Raw genomic sequence first — 27,323 nt, forward strand, 5'->3', positions numbered from 1 at the left:
AAAAAGACTCAAGTCTTTTTAAAAAGTATATTCTCTGACCACAATGGAATCAATAGATATCTTAAAAACCAAAATAAGTAAGTTAAGGAAAACTAAATAACCCACTATTCATCCAGGAGTCAATAAGGAAATCAAATTCCATGATGAGATGGATTCACTGGTAGGATATAGGCGACATTTAGGAGGAAGTAATACCAATTCAGTACAAACTGTTCAGAATGTTAAAGAGTAAGGGATACTTTACTACTCACTGTGAGATCAGCATCACTCTGATGTCAAAGACAGATAACATAATTATAAACAAACAAAACTACAGACCCAATACCTCTCATAGGTTTAGACACAAAGTTCTTAACATCACTTTAATAAATAAAATCTAACAATTTATAAAAAGGGTACTACATCATGACCAAATGTACTTTGGAATTCAATATTGGTTTAACAGAAATTTCAATGTGACATTAATTCTTAATTTAAAAAATACTTGACAGGACGCCTGGGTGGCTCAGTCCGTTGAGGATCTGACTCTTGATTTTAGCTCAGATCATGATTTTCGGGTTGTGGGATTGAGCTCCATGTTGGGCTCTGCACTGAACATGGAGACTGCATGAGATTCTTTCTCTCCCTTTAATAAATAAATATTAAATACCTCAAAGAAAGCTTAGAATAGAAATAAATGTCCTCATCTCAATAAAGAGCTTTTTATGAAAAGCCCACTGATGACATACTATTTAATGTGGAAAGACTGAATCTTTTCCCTCAAAGACAGAGAATGAAACCAGCCTAAGGACTGGGCAGGGAGAAGAGGACACAAAAAAATGGTGCAAGAAACTTGAGTGGGTGATGAATTTGTTCATTATGTTGACCATCTGTTTCATGGATACTTGCATACTTATTTCAAAGATTATCCAGAATTACACTTTAAATATGTTAATTGTATTCAGTTATACCTCAATAAAGTTGTTAAAACAAAACAAAAAAACACTTCTTGGATGATGAAGTGTGTTCAAAGATGGAATAGGGTCATGCAGCATTTTGAAGTAAATGTGTTAGATGAAAATATGATACATGGTATGACTATATTGTATTTATTATGTTTCCAACAGTAATATTCTATGATTAAAGCCCAATGGTGGGCTCATTGTTTTAAAATGTTCTCTACATTTGAGATATGAATTTTCCTGTGGATGGGCTTTAAATAATGATGCCATTTCAGGAAGAATGAAAATGATCTTGATCATGATTCCAAAATGTATTGTTCAATCCCAGTATATTTACCATGTAGTATAATGAGAAAATATAGTGAAATAAAATAAAATAATCCCTATCAAGTGGCTACTCACCTATGTTCTTTGCATGACAGACTATTCCATGAATGACCTGGCCATTTGGCATCATGAAGTCACAATTATGGAGTAAGTGTTTTTTCTGGATGTTGCTTATCTTTTTTGCACATTATTAGGGGTCTTGAATTCACACCTTTTGTATGTTAGGTTATCAAATATATGCCAAGTGAAAGATAACTTCCACATATGGGATAAAAATCATTTCACAGTATAATTTTTTTAATTACTAAGGAAAAATGTGATTTAAGTTTACATAAGTGAACTCTACAGTGAATACAGAAATTTTAATTCTGGCAATCCAATGATTTAAGTTAAAACTTAAAAGTAAAAAGGTCACACCAAACAAATCAAGTTAGTCTACATTTTCTAATTCCTGAAAACCCTCTGGATTCCTACTCAAGTGTAAAGTGGTATCAACTGAATTTTTAACAGGGAATTATTAGGTAGCCATAGCTATTGTACCATCCCTAGGGATTTAAATAATGAAAAACACCCTTCAGATGTGAGGCTGGAAACTGCTTGATTTATGTTAATGCTGATGTGCACTTAGTGTTTTAGAAAAGGATTTTATTGCTATCTAAAAGCAGCACTATATTAAACCCACAAATTAGCTTCTGTTCTGTTAGAATCTAATTATCTTTATGTAGGGCAATAGTCCAGCAAGCCAGGGGCAAAATCTTACCTTTCTAAATGAAGACTTAACAGGGAAAATGATAGACTGCTAAGCTAAACAGTATTTACTGCACAGACTCCACATGAGAATGGGGTGAGGAGGTATGAACACCACAAAGGCATCTGCTGCCAACTCAACGGTAGGCAGGAAGGTCCAATTTCTCATTGACATCTGTGCTGCTTTTATCTTTCTTAGAGTATAATCAAAATTAATTCTTATTTCCCTGCTTTTATTTTATTTTTTTATTCCTTTTGGGTATTCAGTTCTAACTCAAAAACATATTCTAGTTGTCATATGTTTTCAGGCTTTGATAAAGATCAAGTCTTCATCTTTCTGGGCATAGCATGAGAACACTGATTTAATAGTTTTTATTTCTTTTATCCTTTACCTTTGTGATCTATCATTTAACCTAGGTATTCCTATAAAGACCCAATGGTAGTGATGAGTCAAGTATAGAGAAAATACGCCTTTAAAATGTCCATACAGAAATAAATCTGGCTAAAGAGACATTATTGAAAGGAGTATTCTTTACCTGATATATCTAATATGGTTAAAGCATATTATGTAATTGATGATATAAAGTTTGCTATGGAATTAACACGAGGGTAAAACACAAAAATATTACATAGAGAAGTTTTCATATCACCTCCCAATTCCTCCTATGGAACTGGTTACTATATATAAGCAGGTATTGATAACAGGACTTACATTATTCCTACCTTATTAATTAAATAAATATTTAGTGAGCATCTTCTGTGTGTTGGGTATTGTGAAAACTAGTAGGGTTTTTACCAGTGGCCAGCCTGCAGCTAAAATCAAAAGGCATATAAGTGCCACCCAGAAAATAGACCAGTGTAAGATTCAAGGTTTCTAATAACAGGTAACACACAAATCTGGTTCAAATTGCACAGCTTTTACTTGAAGCAAGAGAGGAGAGTGTACAAGATCTAGTCCCTTGAGATGCCTTAGTCTTCCATGGCCTAACTATGACTCCAATCTGCAGTAGACAGTGTAGGTTGTGTAACTCTAAGCAAGCCACACTGTGCTGGCAATGGAATGATTTCGGCATCATCTCCTTGGGGTCTGAAATATACTAGGGCATGCCTGAGGGCCAATGAGCATCTTAAGCAGGAAAAATGAGTGGACATCTAGCCTGGAACAGGAACAGTGTTTTCTCATATGGCAAGCCCAGCACAGGCTGTGAAGACTTAATCTCCAGGCCCAAGGCCCCTCCTCCATGACTGTGTAGTGGCCGAGAAACTAAGCCTGACTGTCGTTACCAACAAGAGATATAATGGTGAATACGGCATAAATGTTACCATTCTTATGGAGAGGAGTCCAATGAGGAGAAAAGATAATGCATAAACAAATAGAAGATTAAAAGAATTAATGACAATTTGTGATGAGTGCTTTGAAAAAAGATACAAGGTGCTGCAGTATATAATACAGGAGATGAAAGCTGATGTAGAAGAGGGTTTTGGAAAAGACTCTATGAGGAAGTTAAGGAAATAATACCTAAACTGAGACCTTATTGGAGAGAAAAGCTCGCAAAGTGATTAGAAGGGGAATACAATCTAATGAAATAAGATATAAGTTTGAGGACCCTTTGTAGGAATGAGTTATGTTCATTATAGAAATGGAAAAAGACCATTAAGTTAGTAAGTTAAAGTGTTCATGAGAAGGAGGGTGTGAGGGTTGGGAAAGGGGAAGACAATGGAGTGTATGAAATGAGGAAGAGTTGGGCAGGACACAGAGAGAAGACCATGCATATTTAATGTTCCCAATTTATCTAATATGGTCCTGACTTTAATAGTGCTCATTGTAAGGGTCACTGGGTGGCTCAATCGGTTAAGCTTTTGACTCCAGGTTTTGGCTCAGGTTATATTCTCATGGTTTATGGGGTCAAGCCCTACATTGGGCTCTGACAGCATTGAGCCTGTTCAGGATTCTGTCTCCCTGTCTCTCTACCCCTTCCCTGCTCACTCTGTATTTCTCTCTCAAAAATAAATAAATAAACAATAAAAAAAAGTGCTCATTGTATGTCCTCTTGAGATATCACTTGTTAACATCAGCTCCTTCCTCAGTATTTGCAGCTGGTGACATACACTAGCATAAAAAAAGGCAATTTAATCTGCATTCACAGTAAGTTACCATTCACGTTAACAACTTTTTATTAAATATATGGTTAAATAAGTTTGTCTTATAGAATTTCTTTTGCACATTTACTTGAAAAATTTATGGCCTTGAGGTGCTGGGTGGCTCAATCAATTGAGTGCTTAACCCTTGATTTCGGTTTAGGTCATGACATCATGGTTTGTGGGATTGAGCCCTGAGTTCAGCTCCATGCTGACAACGCAGAGCCTGCTTGGGATTTTCTCTCTCCCTTTCTCTGCCCATTCCCCACTCATACATGCTCTCTTCTCTCTCAAAATAAATAAATAAACTTTAAAAAAACATACAGCGTCCTTCCACTTTAACACCAGGCACCTAAAAAAGTAAGAGCTCACTGAATGGGTAGACAAAAATGGAGGAAATAGTAACAAATATCTATTTCTTCCATCTTTCTGCTGCGATTCCTTCACCAATAGAAAACTCTCAAAGGTATAGCTCTACTTTCTCTTAAAGTTGGCATGTTGATAACACCTTCTTCTGGGCAATGCCTTTGTCATCATTTTCCTGCATTGGTGAGGGTCAGAGGACTGAGATTAAGTCTCAGGATGCTTCCTGATGAAATAGATACAATTCCAACTGCAAAAGCCTTGGCCTACATCCAGCATTCAGAACTAAAGTTGTGTGTGTGAGTGTGTGTATTTGTGTGTGTGTGTGCGCGTGCACATTGGTGTGTATATGGGTGACGGTAGGATTCTCAATTCTAGTAAGGATACTTTACCTAATGTAGGGATGATGTTTAATAAAACAGAATGGATGGCCGGCTGGATTGTATTGGCTTGTACAAAATTATCTTTTGATTCAGGATATCAGAGTCAGACCATCATTATTCTGGCTTGCTTTCTATCTGCTCCAAAGAGCAAAAAAATTTCTTAAACACATGACATCCTGCTTCTCTTATTATTTCGAGCCCTAAGGTCATCATAAACCAAATTTTAAGACACACGTACTGCATATTGCTTCCTTTAAATCTTTTCATCATAAACCCTGCTGCTACTTACTCACAAGAAAGAAATGACCATTCTTTTAAGCATGGTGATGAAGCCTGTATCCAATTGCTGTGTATATCTCACACATTTGCCACTATATTTTTCCACAAATATACAAAGGGACTTGAGAGTTAAAAAAAAAAAACCCACCTCTGTTTATACAAAACACCTGTCTTTAATAAAATATTTTCTAAAAAGTGAAAACTGAGTTTGCATACTCTAAATCCTACTCTGTTACCTTTTAAAAACAAGACAAAAACAGATTCAATTAAACAGAAATGTATAAGAATATTTCTTTTTTTAAATTTTTTTAACGTTTATTTATTTTTGAGACAGAGAGAGACAGAGCATGAATGGGGGAGGGTCAGAGAGAGGGAGACACAGAATCTGAAACAGGCTCCAGGCTCTGAGCTGTCAGCACAGAGCCCGACGTGGGGCTCAAACTCACAAACTGCGAGATCATGACCTGAGCCGAAGTCGGCCGCTTAACCGACTGAGCCACTCAGGCGCCCCTATAATAATATTTCTAAAAAATTTCACGTTTCCCCAACACTCATATATGTAGTCTGTAATTTTTTTTTATTTTTTAAATGTTTATTTTTGAGAGAGAGAGAGCGTGAGTGGGGGAGGAGCAGAGAGAGAGGGAGACACAGAATCCAAAGCAGACTCCAGGCTCTGAGCTGTCAGCACAGAGCTTGACATGGGGCTCAAACCCATGAACCATGAGATCATGACCTGAGCCGGAGTAGGATGCTCAACTGACTGAGCCACCCAGGTGCCCCTAGCCTAGCCTGTAATTTTTTAAGGAAATACTTGAAAAATATAAGAGAGGAAAAACCAACAGAATCTGTATTCTTATTGTTTCCACAAGGGTAAGAAAGAACTCTTTATTAATTCTACCACTATACTAGATAATCTTCTATTATCACCACTCCTATTCCCACTAGTATGGTTAATATTTAGTAAAGTCTATTCTGTTCTAAGCCTATTAAACACCATTTTAAGTGCTTTACATATATATTTTGTATTAAATGCTCACAATGTCCCACAAGGTAGAAACTTTTGCAACTATTTTTTTAATGAAGTAAATGAAACATATATGTTAAGAAAATTATGCAAGAATTGCTGCTAGAAAATTATAAATGGATGATCTGATTCAGGCATTCTCTCTTGAGAGCCCCCTCTTTAAATGAGCATACTGTGGTTACTCCCATTCCACAAAAGAAAAGTTGAAATAAATGCATACGTATACCATGAGCCAATGAGCATAACTGAAGAAATGAACAAAACTAGTCAGCATATTTAGCCACTTATCCCTGATTATTTTAATACTCCTTTGTTTCATGCTGCTTATTTTATAAATTACCTATGATTTAATACAAATGCAAAAACTCTTTTTATTGAGTACAATGACTTAAAAATGTTACTTTAACTTTTCTTCTTATCTGAATGGAAATTTATGATGGAAAGAAAAAATAAATCAGATCTGCACAAATGCTTTTCAATATTAGAGAATACTTTGCTATTTCACCATAACTCAATGATAGTATTTACTTAGTATATAGTTCAGCTGTTATTTTTGCACTTCTAAGTACAAAGTTCTATAAAACCACCAAGTATGACACAGCTCATTCTTCATACATTTTGTAAAATAGATAATATATGTGCATAAAACTAGTATAATCCAAAATGGAATGTGTACCATAATAGAAATGCAAATAAAGATGGAAATTTTAAAAGTTGATCTTTGTTCCAACCAACCATGCATTATTTTGGCTCCACATGTTGTTACCTCTGAGTTCTAGGCTGTGTAGTTGAATAAATCTCTCTGGAATGGTAGGCTCTTTATTTTTATTATCTGCTTGGTAAAGTAGTATGTTATTTTATTTAGACTTCATTATCAAAGGATACGTTCACCATGTATAAAAGTCAGTATTGATAGGATTTCTTTTTTAAAAGAAAATTGTGTTGGCACATTAAAAAGGCCATCCCATTGTCTTTGGGATGATATACTTTTGATAAATCTTTAGTACTTCTAATATTATGCTTTTGTATTTAATAAGACACTTTCTGAGAATGCTTTCATGAGTTTTTCTTTATCTTTTTTTTCATCATTTTGTAATGAGTCTAGGTTTTTATTTTCTTTCATATTGATCTATTTTGGTTTGTGCTGACCTTCTTTAACCTGTACAATTATGTCTATCAGCAAATGTGAGAAGTTTTGGCTATTATTTCTTCAAATAATTCTGTCATATTCTTATTCATTTTTTTTTTCTTCTGGAGCTCCAGTTATGTATTTTTGACCATTTTACATTGTTCCACAAGTCCCTAAAGTAGACTTTCAATTTCTTTCCTTTTCTAATACATGCACAATAATATAACATATAATATAGTATATTATATAATATGTAAGTATACAACATAATAGTAACTATAGATATAGAGGTATATCTGAATCTTCCTGTTTTTCAGATTGGATAATCTCTATGCTTTATCTTCAAGTTCATTGATTTTAGTATTATGCCTATCTAGTATTTTTTTAAGATGTTATATTTTTTAGTTTTAGAATTTCCATTTGCAGCTTTTTATAGTGTCTATCCCTCTGTATTTATTAATAAATACATTATTTATTAAAAGCATAAATATCTGTCCAGTTGAATATAGCCATAATAGCTGCTTTAAAGGATTTGTTTAATAAGTACAAGATCTGCATTATCTTGAGGTTGACTTTCACTGGTCGTCTCTACCTGTCAGAATGGGTTACATTTTCTAGGGTTGTTTGCTTATTTGTTAGCTCATTTGTTTTGGTATGACAAACACTCTTAGATTATATTTTGGAAAATTGTGCAAATTATGTCATTATGTCACAGAGAATCTATAGTCTTCTTTATTTCTCTGAAAAATATTATTGTTTTATTTTAGCAAGGCAACAACTTATTGAAAGTCAAACTGAAAACTCCAATTACTTAACGTGAGCAACAGTACAAATCTCATCCCAACTCCCTTTGCTTCAAAGCTGGCATGTTTTGGGTCTCACGTGTGCATGTGCAGGTCAGAGGTCAACTAGATATTTGGGCATAGTTTATAATCTCAGTCACTTCTGTGTGCAGTGTTTTTGTGGAAGCAAGATGTTGTGGATGACTCTTTCAGTTCATCCGGTCAGGAAAATGGCAAGCTTTTGATGTGGGTTTTAGTTGCTCTTGGCTGTGTTGCAACTACAGTCTGCTGTCAGGATAAAGCCATTAGAGGAAGAATCTCAATCCATGCTAGTTGCTTCTTCCAAGTTTCAATTCTCCTCCAAAATCTGCCTCCTTTGCTCCCTTTCCAGAGCCCCAGATTTCAGAGTAAATCTATTCAACAAAGTATTTCAGAATTTGGTAAACATTTGGTAGTTCACTTGATGACCATTGAAGATATCATAGGTAAACATCATCTTCCTTTTCTAATCTTTATTTAGTATAATGTACATTATATAAGTATACTTTCTTTTGTCTGATTGCCTTACAGTATACTATTTAATTATTATAAATACTGTATAACTCTTTGGATTATAGTTAGAAAAGCATTTAGTATCTTTTAGAAACAAAGTTTTAATCTCCCAGATCCCTTTCCTCAGTCATGACCACAACTTGTAGGTTATATAGTGTTTATATAATTTATCTCAACAGGCATGACCTTCAATAAATACAAATGAAACTTATTTTATAACTGAGATTAATGGTGTTGTGTTAGAAGGATTTCAAAGAGTGGTATCTGATAAATTATACCCCAACTAACTAATTAGTGTTTGGGTGAAAAAAAAAAGCCTAATAATGTGATGATAGCCAGAAGAATATGAATTAAAAAAATTTGGAGGTTCTATCATTTTCAAATGTTCACTTATACAATTCAGAATAACAAATAATATAAGATAATAGTCATTTTGTATTTGTCTATTAACCACTGGGTAAGGATGATCAAGTATGTTGGTTGAGATGATGGTTGCTAATACGATACAAATTCAAGAGAAGAAAGCTTGCATTATTAAGTCTCCTAGCTGTCAGACGGTTGCACATATTTTCAAACTACTATTTAGTCTTTACAAAATCCTTGAGAGCATTATTAGCATATTATAGATAAACCCAGGTTCATGTAGATTAAATATCTTCAACACAATCATTTTCTCAAAAACTGTCATGTGAGCAATTCATACTCTGGACTGACACTTTACACCATAATTTACTGTCTCCAAGCATGTTAAGAAAGGCCTCCACTACTTAAAATTATTTTATCAGCACATGAAGTGTCAAAAAAGAAACAATGTTTAAAATATAAGCATCATTGTTAAGAGAGATACTATAATGATTAAAATTCAAATTTAGGTTATTCATGTTGGATTTCAGGATCTATTCATTACTTTATCCATTGCCTATCACATCCAATTCATTGTGTAGAATATAGAAGCAGGTTTTGATGGAGTAAGGTGGACACTGTGATAGACAAAGGTAAAATAAAGGATTGGGTATCACTCTTTGGCAGAATAACACAAACTGGAAAGCACATTCATGCTTGCACAAATTTTAAGCTTTTGTTAAGATTGATCCAGTCAGTCTAGAGGTTACTGGGTGGCTCAGTTGGTTAAGTGTCCAACTTCAGCTCAGGTCATGATCTCACGATCAGTGAGTTCAAGCCCCGCACCTGGTTCTGTGCTGACAATTCAGAGACTGAAGCCTGCTTCGGATCTGTGTCTCCCTCTCTCTCTGCCCTTCCCCTGCTTGTGATCTGTCTCTCTCTCCAAAATAAACAAACAGTGGTGCCTGGGTGGCGCAGTCGGTTGGGCGTCCGACTTCAGCCAGGTCATGATCTCGCGGTCCGGGAGTTCGAGCCCCGCGTCAGGCTCTGGGCTGATGGCTCAGAGCCTGGAGCCTGTTTCCAATTCTGTGTCTCCCTCTCTCTGCCCCTCCCCCGTTCATGCTCTGTCTCTCTCTGTCCCAAAAATAAATAAACGTTGAAAAAAAAATTTAAAAAAATAAAAAAATAAAAAAAATAAACAAACATAAGAAAATTAAAAAAAAAAAAAAGGAATAATCCAGTCTGTATTCTGGTTACATCTAATTATGAACCAAAACTTTCTTTGAAGTAAAGTAAAATGCTTATTTTGAATGTGATTACTGAGTTACCAACATGCTTTCACTTTTACTGATCATAAGTACTTATAATTTTATGGAAATTCATACACAAAGGAACCATGAAAAATATTAAATGCTATGCCAGGTAGCTTGGTAGCATAAGAGCAAATGATCAGCTTTGTTACTAGATTAGCATAATGAAATTTACTTAAAGAAATTATTTACAGTTGATGGAAATTGTTTCTTTTTTTGTTGTTGCTTTGTTTTAGTACATAAAGTTAATGGCTATTTCTAAAATAGTGGCTTCAGAAATAATGCCACAACCATATTTTATTAGAATCAATCCAAAAATTAAATTTTTGTAGTATTTTGAAAATAGCCTCTTTCACAGAAATACTACTGAATACTACCTAACAAGAATATTTTTTAGTCACTAACGTCACCCTACCCAACCCTAATTCCTGTAATAGAATTATCTAATCTAGAATTACCTTGTAGGTATGCTTAATTAGAATAGTGCTTTGAAAGGTACTTGGGTGGCTCAGTTGGTGAAGTGGTTAAGCGTCTGACTCTTGACTTCAGCTCAGGTCGTGATCTCATGGTTGTGAGACGGAGCTGCACTTCAGGCTCTACATTGGGTGTGGAGCCTGCTTAAGATTCTCTCTCCCTCTCCCTCTGCCACTCTTCTGCATGCATGTGCACTGTACATGCTCTCTTGCTCTCTCTCAAAAAACAAACAAAAAAAGATCAGTGTTTTGAGAAACTCTAGGGATAAGCTCAGCAAAATAGAGAATATAGATAGGCAATGGTAAATATAAATGCATCTAAAGGTAGCATAATCTCTTTGGAAAATATTACATTGAAATGTTTTAATCATTATCAGACCTCTGGACGCAAACGTGGTTAAAGAGAGTAATGCTACAGATAATTGGTAGAAATAAACTAAAAGTGGGAAAGAACTCTTTCACTCTGAACAACTTAGGCTTTCATTTCTTCTGTTTATGTATTTACAAAACTGTTAAATACATTTTAGATAATGACTTAAAATGAGAAAACGCTCAAGACACATTTTGAAGTCACTGTCTTTTCAACTGAATTTTAAGAGAAGAAATTTATTGACAAAAATTATCCATTCTATTAGATTTAATGTTCCATTTTACTTTTAATTTCTGAAGAACTGGGTAGCTTTTCCCCTTCTCATTTACACAAATTTCTTCATTATTTTATCTTTGCAACTTTACTAAAGAGTTCTGATTTTCAATGTAAATACAATTTACCTAAAGAGTTACTAGATTGTTCCAGTAAAGATCTGAATATTGTTAAATAAGCATCTATATTGTTTTCTTTTCCCAGGATTTTAGGGTAAAATGTTTGTCCCTCTGATTAGAATGTGAGCTAGTTTATAGGCTCTATAACAAATAAACAACATCTGTTATGCATTCATAATAAATTAAAAGCTGGGGGATTTGTAGTTGAACAAATATTTTCATGTATATGCATATATATAGTGTATCTGAAGCATGTCTATAGACATAGGGTAAAAAGGCAGCCATCAAATGCACATAATTTGTGGGGCATAAAAATATTTTTGTCCCATGGGGTGTCTGGGTGGCTCAGTCAGTTAAGTGTCTGACTTTGGCTCAGGTCATGATCTCACAGTTCCTGAGTTTGAGCCGACAGCAGATGCTGACAGCACAGAGCCTGGTGCCTGCTTCAGATTCTGTATCTCCCTCTCTCTCTGCCCCTGCCCCATTTGTGTTCACTATCTCTCTCAAAAATAAATAAATAAACATTTTTAATAATTAAAAAAATTGTTCCCAGACTTTTTTTCACTGCATTGTCACTATTACAAGATATTTTGTTGTTGTTGTTGTTGTTATTTGAACTTAAACTACAAAATCCAACAAATTCACATTAAAATATACTTCAGAGCATGATGCCACATTGGTGGTTTCTGCGTATTAATAATGCTCTTTGAATCTGGGAAAAGAGAATGTGAAGGGAAAAAATTAGTTAGAACACATTTCATAAAACTCCAAATGTTCTCCAAGAGCCTATGCCTCTATATCTATGCCTATGTATCTATATCTATATCATCTATATCTGGATATAGATAGATAGATAGATACATAGATAGATAATATCCTTAGCTACATTTGCTGCCTAGAAAAACCACATTGTAAAGAAAGTGAACAAACATTCATAGGCAAGAGTTTTAAGTTCTCATAGCACAAAGTTGTAATTGCTTCCCATTTTAATTAAAAGCCAATTTCAAACTTAAGAAGCCTGAGTCTCTGTCTAAAGTGTTTATGCCACAGGCAGCTGGAGCCATTGAAGAAGGGGAATTAGAAAGATATTTTTGTATGGTGTGTCCGGCCAAAACTGTTCCATCTCAATAATAATAATTACACCATTTAAAAAATATACCTTTGAACATGCATAGTTTCATAGATGACATTCAGTTTTATTATTCTCATGCTGAACAACTAAGACAGGATTTCTTGACCATTTTTATGCCATACTTCTTTGGCAGTCTGGGTAAAGCAAATAGACTCTTTCCCAGAAAACATTTTTGAAAACACAAAATAAAACACATAGAATTTTAATTGAACCAATTATACCTAAATTTAATTATAAAAGTCTTTTTATAAATATAAATCTGAAATACAGTTATACAGATGCCTCTTTATTGACATTAAAAATGAGATCTAGCAGAAGGTATAATAAGTAGTGTAATTTGAAGTAATAATGAATGCACATTCTGTTTCAAAATATCTGCAATAGCTGTAATATAGGACAATATCTGTGGTTTTTACTGATGATAGTGTAATAGAGACCACAGTTCTACTGTAGTCTGTTGCCTTTATTCATAATAGAAGGAAATGTTCAATTTCCACTAGGGACTTTAATAAAGATATATTTTCTCATTGAAGTTCACAGTCTCCCTAAATTCTATCAACAATGTCTGGTTATTAAGTCTCTTTTTTATGCCAAGTTATTGTTAAAGCACTTCAGAGTTTTCAAAGTAGTATATGGCCACATTTTGTTGAGCACTGAACATGTACCAGGAACTATAATATATGCTTTAAAACATTATTTTGCTCAATTTTTAAAACAATTCTCTAAGGTAGGAATTATTATTTCCTTTACAAACAAGCAAGCAGTAGCTCAAACTAACACTATAAGTAGCAAAACCCATGAATGGAGATATATATAAGCATTCTCCTATCTCTATTTTATAGAATAAATACAGACAAATAAAAATTGTAACTTTCATAAAAAGAATCAGAAGTGGAACTCAGGTCATCAGAATATTTTGATGTTCTCTCAACAAAGCCATTCCACCATTTGGTGATAATTGTCATTGAAGGAACTATTCTTGAATAATCTCATGATAGAGTGCCAACCCTGTGAAAACTGTCACTTTAGAAAGTGATTTTCTCAAGAGATCATAGAAACAACTCCCCCATGAGAAAAGCCAACAATGAATAGAATTATCTCCATCTGTTGACTAGAGGCAGTACACAATATGATAAGTACACAATATGAACAAGAGCCAGAAGAAAAGTAGAAAAGTGTTGGCTTCTGAGAATCAAGTTCATCTGACTAAGCCATCCTAAGGTTTTTGAATACAATCCCCCAAATTTACAGAGGGAAGGAATGAATATAAGCAATCTAAGTATCATCCAAATCTCAGGATTGGTCTTATAATCAAATCTTTGTAGTACAGTGGTTCTAACTCTAGACCAGTTGTAAGTTTACTGATTAACCATACAGCCAATATAGACAAGCATGGAGGTTTCATAATACCTTAATTCAACAAAAATTTAAGGAAAGTAAGTATGTCAAGAGCTGAACTGATATGTGTAATTTGTGCATTAATAAATTTTACTCTAGGAGGGCCTGGGTGATTCAGTAGGTTAAGCTCCAACTTCAGCTCAGGTTGTGATCTCAAGATTTGTGGGTCTGGGCCCTGCATCAGGCTCTGTGCTGACAGCTCAGAGCCTGAAGCCTGCTTCAGATCCTGTCTCTCTCTCTCTGTCCCTCCCCTGCTCTCTCTCTCTCTCTCTCTCTCTCTCTCTCAAAGATGAATAAACATTAAAAGAAAAAAAAAAGAAAAAGAAATTTTCCTCTATAATACATTTTAGTAAGGACTCTTAATTGGTTTACAGACTCAAATGAATAGAAATCTTTTTTGCCCCAGAGCATTAGAAAAGGCGTCAGGAAAGGCTTGACATTTGACCAAAGTCTTAAAGGTTGGTAAGAATTCTGTTAAGAAGAGACAGACTTTTTAGGAAAATTTAGATAATATTACATGTGAATGGGAGGATTCTAAATGATTCATTGAAGAAAATTTTACCTAAATTCGGGAAGAGTTTTGAACAATAGTGCGAAATGACAAGATCCTTTGTAATTAAGAAAATTCTAATCATAGTCTTGGAGAATGGCTGGGAAATAAGAAATGAGGGAAATCAGAGAACTCACAGAAAGAAATTAGAAAATAGAAATGCACTTACAAATACCTGATCCATGAAAATTTCCTTGGAATGGAACAAAAAGATTGCAAAGATACTCTGGAGACAGACATTTTAAGTCTCACATATGAGGATAAAAGGAAAGACAGTGGCCAAGAAGGACATTAAGATCAATAATAGTTTGGTTATCTTGGTAACTTATAAAGACATTTGCTGAGATAGGAAATGACAGAGCAGACTAGGGAGGTAATACTAATATTTCATGCATCAACCTTATAAGTTTGCAGTGTCAGTGAGAAATATCTTAATAAACATGTTCAATAGGAATTTGAAAATAAGGTGTTAGACTTCAGAGGGAGTACTAATATCATCAATAGTGATGTTGCTGTTGTGGTCATATAGATGGAAGTCAAATTTATGTAAATGGATAACATTGCAAAGAAAGAGAACAGAGTAAAAAGAGAAAAATGCATACAAAAATTAACATATGTGAAGTGAGTAACTAATCCTATTATGGTAATCATTTAACAATATATATGTGTTTGAAATCATCAAGTGGTACACATAAAGCTTACATAATGTTATACGGCAATTGTATCTCATAAAGCAGGGAAGAGTAAATATGGACAGTTTAAGGAAAAAGAAAGTATAATAAATGCTTTTAATTAAGGTGAGGAAAAGAAAGGGAAGTCAATAAACATACTAGCTCCTAACACTGAAAGGCTTTAAGTAAATATTGAAGTAACAAATGTTTGAAAGTTGGGGAAGAGAGATAAGAGAAGTAGTATATGGTATCATCACAGGGAAAGATGAAGTGAGCCTCAAGATGCTGCTCAATACTGCATATTTGGTAGGGATGAAGACCGAGAATAGACTGTGGTCGATTTTTGCAACTTGAAGATCTTTCATTTCCCTTTTAAGATCTATTTATGGGCACAGAATAAGATTACAGTACTTGGAGGAATGAATAGAAAAATAAGAAATTGGAATCTGAAAACCTACATTTAATTTTTTAGAATACTTTTTTAGTTAAAAATAAAAGTATGATACTTGAATAAGAAGGGGTTTAAGATACTTTTTTTAGGATACCAAAGGATTGAACAATTTTATTGACCCTTTGGACTGGTAATAGATAAAAGCAGAAGAAAGAAATGGGAAGAATAATTGGGTAAATTCCCAGAGGAGAAAAGAAGCCAGAAATTGAGAGCAAAAATATAAGGGCCATATGTGAAGAAGGTTAACAATAAGATGTCTTATGGAAGACAAATGCACTGAATCCTATTCTATGACCTCAGAAGGGGTTTAACTCATTTCTCCTTGAAGGTAATAAATCTGAAAAGCAATGGTGGCATCAAGCTGTCACACTGTTAACAACCTAAGTCAAATCATGAAACTGGCAGGAGAATATGGTCCACAGTGTTCTAATCCAGGGCTCCAGTAGCAGACCAGTGAGGCAGCTCTGAAACACAAACACTTGTTTTATTTTTGTTGTTATATACTGTGCCAGTGGGAGAAAAAAATGATGGACAAGTACTAAACTGAAGGATGGAGCTTCTCTTGACATTTTCTGCTCAGTTTATGCAGGCCAATAAATGCAATCCAGTATACGCAGACCAAGATATGTACCCTAAAATTCACTAATTGTTATTCAAAGTTTCTATTATCTTAAAGCACAAAAAATATTTACAAGCTTATATGACAGTATTAACCCTTTAAATATACCTGATTCTGAAGTCAAGTTAGTCTTCTGAATGGGAAAGCAGAAGTAGAATTAAGTGTTGGTTAAAATAGTAAAACATATGCCTCCAAAAAAGAAAAGATGTCAAATGCAGAAATATTAAATGATCAAGCAATATTAAGGAGCAAATCCTGGACTGCCAGATTGGAAGCATAATAATGTACCTGGAAAATATCAGCTGGCAAACAATAACAATTAAAACAGATTACATTGTATGCCTACTGACATTTTCATTGCAGTAGTATGTACTAGACCTCTAGGCAGCTTTCCTCACTTCCTCCTCATTTTTGAGAGGAATCTGCTCCTTCTAAATCCCAGCGGCAAGATCTTAGTGGGTTTACTGCATCTGGTTTCCTGCCTCTCAGGCTCTGAGAATCACAATTCCTTCATGCCTCACTGATCGGGCAGGGAAGGGCATTTGACTCACACTTCGGAGAGTTCTTCCCTGGGGAATTCTCTTTTTAATGTCGATCAGAAGTAGAAGTGATTGTGACTGGTCCCCTGAGCTGAAGAGGTGAATTGCAAGGTATGGGAGATGATTACCTTTGAACTCCTTTACCAATGAAAAATGCCCAACAGAGATGAATAGCTAGATCAGAGAGAACTCTGAACGAGTATAGTCAAGGATTTTAGTCTTTGAAGGTCTCAGAGCTTGTCTGGTTCTTGCAAAGTGACCTTAATTTTTTTTAAACAACTCCAGTATATCTTTATATTTCTCTTTACAGTTATTTTGAGTTAGGCCTTTAGTCACTTATGACCTACACAGCCCTGATTAATAGACTAAGTAAAGTCAATATGGTTTATTTGTTTGGTATTTTGTGTTTGTTCAGTTTAACTGTGTCCTATGGAAAAATAATCAATCCAGCAGACTCTAATTCTGTATTCATGATAATGAGGGTACAAGAAAGGTTAATATTTGATATGGTGTAAGTAATCTTCTAAATTAAAAATGATGATAAACAATATTGTAGAAATAATATTTTACCTGAGAAAACAAACTGTTTTCAACTGGTTTGTATTCAAAATATGTGCCAATTACAAGTGATGCTTGATGCTTATTACAATATGTCTCACTGAACACCTACATGGAAATCAGCCTGTATTTTTGCTGGAAGGTGTTTGATAATATAAAAACATTTATTTTTGTTGTTGCTGTTATGCATTTTGAATGCATTCCTATTTTTAAATTCAGCAGACAATATTCATTAAGTTTAAATTTCTGTTGATGCACACACAATCCAAAATGAGTGTTCTGCCCAGAGGTAACCACTATTCTAAATCTGATCCTTATCTTTCCAGAAGATATCCTTCCATTTCCCCACTTAGCTTAGAAAATGCTTATAAAAATATATAGAATTATGTGTATTTACAGCTATATTTTCCTGTGTGTATTTTTTTTTTCAATTATTTTAGAGACAGAGAGAGAGCATGTGTGAGTGAGCAGGGGAGAGGCAGCCAGAGAAGGAGAGAATGAATCCCAATCAGGCCCCACATTGTCAGCACAGAACCCCACTCAGGGCTTGAACTCATGAACCGTGAGATATGACCTAAGTCAATATCAAGTCCAAAGCTTAACTGACTGAGCCACACAGGTGCCCCCCTGTGTGTGTTTTAATATAGATGTTACATTCTACGTAATGTTAAGCCCTTTTCATTCAGGAATATTCTTGGAAGATTTTTCCATGGAAGCAGAAATAAAATTAAATAATCTTTTTAAATGATGCATTGTTTTTCATAATACTAATGCATCTTAGTTTACTTAACCCAGTTCCCTACTAATGAGAATCTAGGTAGAGTGTGCATTAGTGAATAGTTGATCTTATTTTTATGCTTCATACCAACAACAAATGAGTTCAAATGAGTTGAATCAAACTGGTCATTGCACCTGGGCTCCTGGCTACTCTCATTGTCTATTTTTTTCTGCCTGTGTCAACAACACAGGAGACCAATAACCCAGGAAGCACACCACTTTCCTGCACTCTAATTCACTATGTAGCCGAAACAAACACAAAAACTCTAAGGTTAAGAAAGATAGTTAACAACTTGTCTAAAATAAGCAAACAGGCACACAAGCAAACAAAACTGGTGAATTCCACAAACAGGATTTTGATACTAATCTTAATTATTCCAAGACAGTATCAAATAATGACTCTCAAAATTAGGATGAGTTTAATCAAAAGTCCTTATGCTAAGACAGGGCCTGAGTCACAGATTGTACTCATGATCTATTGAAATGTTTTGTGTTTCTCCTTATATTTCATTAATTTTGGAAAAAAAATAATCTGTGAATTGATTTTAGATAATTTTAGATGAATATCGCATTTGAAAGTATGGTCTTAAATGTGCTTATGTCTGTGATAGTAAATTAATTGATCATTTCCTGGAACTAGTTGTTAATAATTCTTCTTTGAGGTCCTCCTAAACGTAAGAAGTTCACCATTTTCATCAAATGATAAAGTCTATGGAAAGAATTGATAATGCTAAATAAATCAAACACTTCTTAATTGCGCTAAAAAACTTAGTTGATATGTTGTCTTCATTGGCATTTTGGGAATGTTGTTTATTTTTTAAACTATCAGTATGTCATTGTATCTAATTATTGTCTTGATAGCAGTAGTCAATTTGACTAAAAATAGAACCAACACATACCTGAAAAAAAGAAAATTTAAAAATCTAGAAAGTAGTCACCATGTCAACAAGCAGAAAAATTATATTTTGGAAGACTGAAAACATCTCCTGTTGGTATTATTTAATACTTTTTGTTAAGTAAGGCACTTTTTGTTAAGTAAGGCTCCCTGGAAATAATCAGGGAGCATTCCCTTGTCATACTTGGAATCCATGTCAGTCACTGAAGTAGAACAGGTGCAGACTGTAAAAGATGAGGGCAAGTCTTCAACAAGTCATCTTTCTGCTCTAGCACAACCCCATTGTCTAATGATATATAACAGGTTGGATCAGCATCCTGGGCTGGATGTCACTGAGAACTTTGTTTTCCACCTGTGTGGACCAGTCTCATTTGTAATGTAAGGAAGACATTAAAAATTTATAATTTGATGGAGCAAGATATCTTCTAGACAGAGACTCTTGACAGTGGCTGGAAGAAAAGGAAAGAAACATTTTTAAAATTATTTTTCAATATGAAAAAAAGTAGTTAGCAAATTTATCCAAATCAGGGTAATAAACAAAGTCCAGACTACTGAGTTTTCCCTAAGTCAAGAAGATACTGGATGTTTTGTACATCTTAGATAAACTAAGTCATCTAAGTATTATTAGATATAAAATCTTTCTTTTATCCTTTCCTGTTTCATATTTAATCTATGCTGTATTACAGAACCTGTATTCTCATGTAAAGCATTTTACAAACTGAACAGATGGTTCAGTTAATACAACACAGTCAAGTTATTTAAACTTGTATCATTGTTTATACAGAAGTGATCTTACATTCACCTCAATAAGGATATGAATAGCTTATTTTAATTATGTTTAGTGAAATGTAATAAAATTACACATTACCCAAAGACATGTAAGGTAAAATTATACTTATAATTTCTATAAATTTAAATTATTGGTGTAAATATTTTGTTTATTGTAAAAATTAATGCCTATGAAATCAGAAACTGAAAAGATATTAGTTAGTATACAAAACTTAAACACACATATTTTAAGGACAAATGAAAGGGTTGGTATTTTTCCTCTTTCACATAAGGATTTTGCCTTTCTTTTTTTCACAAGAATGTATCACTTAGTATAGTACCTAAAACAAAGAATACTATGTAAGTACAGTAATGTTATAAACTCTATTATTACTACATAAAAGTCAAGTCCACATTAATTTTGTCTATCTTGTATGAAGATACTTTGTTACAATATATCTTTATTTTGGATTATTTTCCTTAATTTTTCTCCATTTGCTTCTCCCAATATTATCACTTAACAAGTCTGGGCCTTTTGTATTCTCAGCAATCTGGACCAGGGCCAGCAATGGCTCAGAAAAATGATGATGATAAATATTTACAGTGAAGATTGGAAATACAAAAAAGTGTGTTTGTACTTAAATGCTTAAATGGTGTTACTAGATAATCCACCCTGGATTTTATATCCTTTCTTTAGTTCCACATTACCAAATATTGTCATATTTTTAATTCCCAAAGTTTCCATGTATCATAAGTAAAATAGAGGCACTCTGAGGAAAAGGAACATAGGAACTCTAGCCCTGTCAATCATTTAAGGTTTGACTAAAGGATCTTCAAATGAAGGGTGAGAAATAATTCACAGATAGACACCATAGCTGTGTGAAATGTTTACAGGATCATTATATGGAAATAAAATAATGTAATCTCACTTTATATATCCAAACACTTTGATGTAGAAATCAGAAATGTGAACCAATTTAGTTGGAAATACAAAGAGGATCTTGCTGGTTGTTAGGAAACAATCAACATGAGCATGGGTGGGTGGCACTGCAGGTTAAATCCTCTGTCATTGAGGTATTCAAGCACAGGTTGGATAACTACTGACTAAAAGAAGTCAAGTACAGGGGTACCTGGGTGGCTCAGTTGGTTAGACATCTGACTCTTGATCTTGGCTCAGGTCGTGATCTCACAGTTCATGAGTTCAAGCTCCATATTGGGCTCTGTGTTGACAGTGCAGACTGTGCTTGGAATTCTGTCTCCCTTTCTCTTTGCCCCTCCCCCACTTGTGCATTTTCTCTCTCTCTCTCTCTCTCAAAATAAAAATAAATAAGCCAAAAAAAAAAAAAAAAAGAATCCAAGTACCATACGCCTGTCTGTGATTGGCTTGGGCCATGTTTTGGACTCTTCTAATTATGAAATTTTGATGACAAAGTGGATGTGGGGCATGGAAATGACATTCTACGGTGTTAGCAGTTTTATGCTATCTAAGCTAGTCATATTCCTCTGTTGGCATGCTATAGGTCTGCTGCCTTTGTTTAGTTTTAAGAAATTTGTTAAGATCATGGGTGTCTGGGTGGCTCATTCAACTGAACATCTGACTTTTGGTTTCGGCTCAGGTCATGATCTCAGGATTTAGGAGTTAGAGCCCTGCATTGTGCTCCACAGCTGGAAATGTGGAACTTGCTTAGGATTATCTCTCTCTGTGTCCCCTCCCTGCTCATGCTGTCTCTGTCTCTGTCAAAATAAATAAACTTAAAAAAGCTTAAAAAAAAGAAATTTGTTAATATCCATATAAAATCATTTGTTTTCATCTTATTTGCAGACAAATACAAAAACTATATTTATTGTATTAACTTAATTTTTTCTTCCAAGAACTTGGCATTAGCTCTTCAAATAGGTTCCAACTGACAAAATACACAATAAACCTCTATTCAAACTAAGACCATATTAGACACTGCATTTTATATCCTTAATAATTGTTTGAAAGCAGCCAAGAATCAAATACATATTTGAATTTAAAACTAAAGTATCATGGGAAGAAAATAAGGGGAATAAAAATACTATTTGCCTTACATTTATTACAAACCCGAGCTGGTGAATATGCCAATTAGTATTCTAAAACTACTTCCAGTTTGTTTCTTATTTATTTATTTATTTATTTATTTATTTATTTATTTATTTATTGTTTCTCACTTTCCTTTCTGCTCTATTTTTCCTCCATCGTCCTTCACTTTTTCTCTTATATCTATTCTGTTACTGTTCTTTATTAATTCAGAGTTAAGGCAAAGATTTAGCAATTAGATGTAAGGCTATCTGGAAGAGACTCAGATAGGAAAAGTTCGCTCCACTGCCATTGAGGAAGGAAGCAGAGGGTGAAGAGATCAAGGAAAAAGCTAAAATAAAAGAACATGCTGCACAACTTAGAAAGAATAATTTTCCTAGCAGAATTTCAAAAACTTTAGAATGTCACTTTCTTCTCATCAGAACACATGGCTTTGATTTACCATGCTCAAAGTATCTGAGAAAAAAGAAATTGGAGAATGAAATGAAGTTATAGCAGAATACTTACTGAAATTTTAAGTATCAATTTTATAGAATAATCAGAATTATATTTGGTATATTTGGTATATTATAATTGTATCTTTCCCTTAATTCCCCCTTCACCTTTAGTGTTCTGTTACCTTGGAAGCTTTTGTAGGAAGAATGAAAAGTTGCTATTAGATGGCCTCTTCCTTTATCTTTTGAAATACTCAAACAATGTAAGAGATTGTGTTACAAATTCTGAAGTGAGAGGATCATTGATTTGGAGTAGAGGCTAGATCATAACTGAATTTTTCCTTGAACAGGCAGTGAAGATTAGTGTATACGCCCAGAATAGAAAATACCCAAGGTTCAGGTAAATGGCGAACTTTCAGAAGTATACTGTTTCTGAATGCACCCAGGTAGGCTAGACCCAAGGAATCAGGATGTTTACATTACCAAAAGCCTAGGATATTTCTACTTGGTAAGAAAGTAGGAAAGCTACTGGCCACCCCAAGGGACAACTGGTCTGGAACAGGAAAATACCAGTGATAGTCAAGGGAGATTGAAATCGATCTGGTTCCTGCTTTTCTGTGCCCGGGGATATTTCTCATAATTCTAAGGCGGAAGAACTCACTGTTACAAAAGAATACTGAGGTTGAATTTCATGCTACTTCTATAGGATGAGGGTTAGAATTAGATGTAAAATAAATTATTATGCAATAGATAAAGATAGAGGGACATTTTACAAAATATTTAGCACCCCTGAGATGATAGACTGAGATTCATAAGTACCACACAACATTGTGAAAGGAATGTGGAGTTCAGCAAAAAAAAAAAAAAAAAAAAAAAAGTCAAATTATTTTTATAATATTGTTTATATTTTAAAGTATGATAGCAAAGCAAAAAGCAGATTCATATATATTATATACAAGAAGTAAACACAATGGAAATCAGTAATGCATCAACTCGGGCTTCCAGTTTATCTCATTTTTGCATATATCTGGAAATACACTTTCTCTGAAGGAGATTTTAATTAATTATTAATACATAATGAATTAGGAAGTTTACTGATCTTTTAAAAAAAATTAGGACCTGTACATTTCTAATCCCATAAGTGTATACAAATAAGCATACTACATCAATACCTATAGGTTAGGTTTATTTGGATGCTAAGTGAATCTGATATTTCTCATAAATACAGCAGCCAACTGTGCAATTATAAGTGTGAAATTACATAATTTGTCATAATAGCATTTAATTATAGATTTTCCAGCAGTTATTACAAGTTTAGAATATTTCTTATTTAAAGATTGTTATTTATAATAAGGAATTAAAACAGTAGTTTTATAAGTTTCATGCTACTCTTCTTTTAAACTTCTGGATTAATGAGGTTGAAAGTATCTGGATATTAGAAGATGAACTGTTTAAAATTAGTTGTATTTGAAATATGAAACATTTTAAGGGCATCTGGGTCACTCAGTCATTTAAGTGTCCAACTCTTGGTTTTGGCTCAGGTTATGATCTCACAATTCCTGAGATTGAACCCCACATCCGGCTCTGCACTGACAGTGTAGAGACAGCTCAGGAGTGTCTCTTTCCCTCTCTCTCTGCCCTTCTCCCACTCTCTCTCTCTCTCTTTCTCAAAATAAATAAACTTAATAAAATAAAATATGAAATATTTTATATAAGGAAATGGAATTTTCCATGAAATTAGCAACCAAAACATGAAGAATTTGAAAGATGAAGCCTCAAATTCAACTTCTAACATTTTTATGTCAAAGATTTTATTTTTTTACTTATTAAAAAGTCTTATGCCATTTATTGGCCTTATAATCTGTACATACCCTCATTTATTCAACAAATATCATTTATTGGAGGGTGAATAAAAGAAGTAATTTAAAAAGGGTCATGTTTAATGAAAGTTTGAAAAACAGTCCTGTGGGAAAAAAGAAAAAAAAAAAACAGTCCCATGGTTTAGCTTCATAAATGAAAAATAACATATGTTTATCACTGGGTGTTACCATAAACTACTCATTCTCTCTCATCTAGTATTTATATACATTTCCTTAATCTATCAAGACATGGAATTAACGATTTGCTCTGGCCAGTCTTTAACTTATTTGCTGACTTCCTTGCAATAGACAATTATAAAATCAAGGGTTTGAACTATGTAGAAAATCTCAATAAGGAACTAACACTTAGATAACACCATCAAGACACATTAGACCCAGATATGTCATTTATCAGATTCTCCATTGGGTCTAATGAATTTATGACAAGCTCACTTGATAGAGAATATAGCCCTATCTATTATCTGCTGAATTACCTTTACATAAAAACTAAAAATTCCTAGGACCACAAGAGGAACAAAAGTCACAAGAAAGTATTGAAGCAGAACATTCTAATGTCAACAAAAGTATTAGGAAAAAAATTGTATGTGTGGGTTCCTTTACAGATCTATGTGGAAAAGCAGGAGTGAACTCCTTAGATTCTGCTTTAATCATGATTAATAAAGCACAAAATAAAATAATTATCTGACATTGCAACATTGTGAAGTATTAGCAGGTTAATGATTTTGCACATGGACACTTTATATAAAGATTCTTCATGGTGTGTCAGAATGCTTCCGTATGTTGTCCTATAACTAATGGAACACTGGTGTCTCACTCTGGGGTTTTCTTGCTCAATCGTGGACCTGAGGAGAGTTTGGGTGCAAGGTTGGAAAGGATGAAAACAGTTCAGGTGCAGAGAAGTTTAAATAACAACAGTTCTAATAACAGGTAAAGAAATTTGTTAAAGGAGACTATTCATTGGCGGACAAAAGAAAAAAAAAAACAAATCTTAGTCTGAGATTTTGAAAAGGAAGGAAACTTTGAGATATTCTTGATGTCCCAGTAATTGTTACTTCATATATTAAGAAAATATGACAAATATGGACACTTTCACATGAGTTATGCATCAATGTTTTTGAATATCTGCTGCCGTTTACACTCCATAATAGGCCAAAAGATCAGCTTTTTAAAAAGAGAACTATGTGACATTTTGTTCTGGGTGTGTTGTGGAAAGTGAATAGATGAACTCGTTTTAAGCCTGATAACCCATCAGAAGAATGTTCAGATGTGTTCAGACCAGAAAGAAGAGGAAGACCACACTAGAAAATCGCAGACTACTATTAATTACAGACTCATATCAGTTGATTTTTGCTTTCAACAAGGCTATTCCCACAAACTTTGGTCAGTTTTGAAGGCCACTTACTTGGTAACTTAACTATAATCATTGGTCAGTCTATGTAAGGAGTGTCAATTTGCAGTAAAACTCAGATTAGTGGATAGCACCTGCAGTTTTTACCAGAAAAGGAGTTTGAGGCTATATCCAGGTGCAGACTGATAGACTGCCATGATTAATTGTTATTTTCCATGAGTCCAAAATACAGAATAAGGGAAAGGTTGTATCTGTTGTGTTTTGGCTATGCTTTGCACTTTTTTCCCCAAATGGATAATGTCAGGTAGCTTATCATGGTATTTTCTTTTATTTACTCATATATATTTAAGAAACTTTTTATAATCTACAATATGATAAGAAGTGAACTGAATACCAGAGATTTGCTCCTAGCATCTGTTGCTTCACAGTCTAATAGTCAGTAACATTTCCAAATGCTAAAATTTTTGGTTTTAATAACATGTCACAGAGAAAGAATGCCCTCACCTATTGAAATCTTTCAAAAAGTTTTGGGCTATTTTCTGGTTTTAAAGGTAACTGTCTCTATCTTCCTCCTACTATTTTTTAATGAATATTATAACATCTTTTTTACATTGTTTATATAGTGGATTGTGAGGTGGGGTGGGGGGGTATTTTTTTTCCTGTCTTTTCAGGTGCTAAGTGAAGGAAGACTCAGAGAATAAGTCACTGAAAGTTCACTTCATGTAAGAATATTGCACAATATTGTTTCCTGAGTTATTTGCCCTTTCGGGGTCTTTGTGAAGTTCGGAGAAGTTTAGAACACTGGGTGGGTCCAGTTTTGATGTCAGTGCTTGTTCATTTTGAGGCGTAAACTCAATGTTATTTTCATTCATTTATCCAACATATATTAATTAAATACCACCTTAGACATCAGTAATTGTTCACGGCACCAAATAAAATGATGAGCAAACCAGGTATTTCCTACTATCACAGAGTTTATAATCCCAAAAGTAACCACACGTCATTCAAAAAATTCACATTTACATAATTACCAACTGCAGTAAGTGCTATGAGGAGAAAGCACAGGAAGTGTAAAATTTATGTATGCTTTGGGGCATGGGGGTGGCTCAGCTGGTTGAGCGTCCAACTCTTGGTTTTGGCTCAGGTCATGATCTCACAGTTCTCAAGTTTGAGCCTCACATCAGGCTCCATGCAGACAGTGCAGAGCCTGCTTGGGATTCTCTCTCTCTCCGTCTCCCTCTGTCCCCCCACTCCTGTTTTCTCTCTTTCTGTCTTTCAAAATAAATAAATAAACTTAAAACAAAGTTCACCTTATATTGGAGACAGTGTGCCTTATACAGCTGTTTCTCTGCAGAGGTGATATTTGAAATCATATTTTTGTAACAAATGAGAATAAATTAGACAATGGGGGGAGAGGGAAAAGTTGTTCAGGCAAAGGGAAAACAAACTGAGATCAGAGAGATATACATCTGACCAAAGATTAGAAAAGCTGGGGCTTAGGAAGTCAGAGCAAGGATGATAAAGTTCAGGCTAGGAAGTGAGCAAAAGCCCCATAAGTGAGCAAAAGTTCAACATTTCCTAGAAGAATTCCTCAGTTAATTAATTTTAGAGTTAAGAATATTATCTTCATTAAGCACCACTTTTATACTGGAATTACTGTTTACCATCCAAATTTGTTAACATGACTG

This window comes from Acinonyx jubatus, chromosome A3, assembly GCF_027475565.1.
Source record: "Acinonyx jubatus isolate Ajub_Pintada_27869175 chromosome A3, VMU_Ajub_asm_v1.0, whole genome shotgun sequence".
Lineage (NCBI taxonomy): Eukaryota > Metazoa > Chordata > Mammalia > Carnivora > Felidae > Acinonyx > Acinonyx jubatus.